The 906-nt window shown below is 44.9% G+C and overlaps 1 protein-coding gene and 1 long non-coding RNA gene across 2 annotated transcripts in view; one reads left to right on the forward strand and one right to left on the reverse strand.

The window, feature by feature from the left end:
- pgrmc2 (progesterone receptor membrane component 2) overlaps positions 1–906 on the reverse strand; it is an 11907-nt gene that overhangs the window by 9911 nt on the left and 1090 nt on the right. The gene's annotated exons all lie outside the window — the stretch shown is intronic.
- The window catches only part of LOC116695953 (uncharacterized), a 23029-nt gene that overhangs the window by 5013 nt on the left and 17110 nt on the right, over positions 1–906 (forward strand). Inside the window, exon 2 of the long non-coding RNA XR_004333592.1 lies at positions 271–274. This is a non-coding gene — a long non-coding RNA (uncharacterized LOC116695953). The remainder of the gene's footprint in view (positions 1–270; positions 275–906) is intronic.

A 906-nucleotide genomic window follows, 5' to 3' on the forward strand; every position in this document is an offset into this window, starting at 1 on the left:
GTAGTTAAAAAAAAAAAAAAAAAAGACACTTGCCAACAGGCTATACACCAATACTAACTAGAGTACTAGACAATGCATGATGTGGCTCAGTCAACTAAACTCCAGTGTGCCTCTACTGTAAAACTGTGGGTCATAATTTGGTGAGCTGGATAGATTTAGGCCTACTTGTCTCGGTTGTTGGTGGCATCGCGTGGCAGGCTCAACACATGAGACTGCTGGGAATACTGTCTGAATAATTATAGTTTATGAAAGAGTAGATGGTTTAGTTAGACAGGTCAGAGAACATGCTGAGCAGCACGTTAGTTTGCTTTGCACAAATACTGTGTGTATATGCATATTTATAATATACCATTGGAAAGCCTGTTTAGTTCCCTTTCAAATGGCACCCCATTTGCTAGGAATATGCATTTGTGGGATGAGCAGCAGCGCTGAGTATGTGCGTTGCACCCATGAAAAATTTGCCAAATCTTCTCTGCCAATGCCAAACAGCTTATTGTGCCATTGACTCATTTGGTGTTCAGTGGATTGGGTGATAGAAGTTTGAAGAAACAAGACATATTGGCAATTTAACAATGCATGCACTTCACAAACAGGAGCCTCAGTAGCGTGTGGAAGAACCATACACAACCACAACAGGGCACCAGGGCAACCTGGCACCTCCTCCTCGTGCTGGTCACTAGCCTGGTCACACGCACAATGCTGTGGGATGCCATCCCATTCTTCAACCCCAACTTGTCGCCAGTCAGCCAACGTGGTTGCGTTGGTCACTCTGGCACGCCCAAGTTGCCAATCAGGCCTTTGATTGGCAGCACCTGGGGATACCAGAAGCTGAACAAAATACATTTTTTGGCAATGGCTGAGAAGATTTGGCATATTTTCATGGGCGCAACCCACATACTCAGCTCT

Source organism: Etheostoma spectabile, chromosome 9, assembly GCF_008692095.1.
Source record: "Etheostoma spectabile isolate EspeVRDwgs_2016 chromosome 9, UIUC_Espe_1.0, whole genome shotgun sequence".
In the NCBI taxonomy this organism is placed as follows: domain Eukaryota; kingdom Metazoa; phylum Chordata; class Actinopteri; order Perciformes; family Percidae; genus Etheostoma; species Etheostoma spectabile.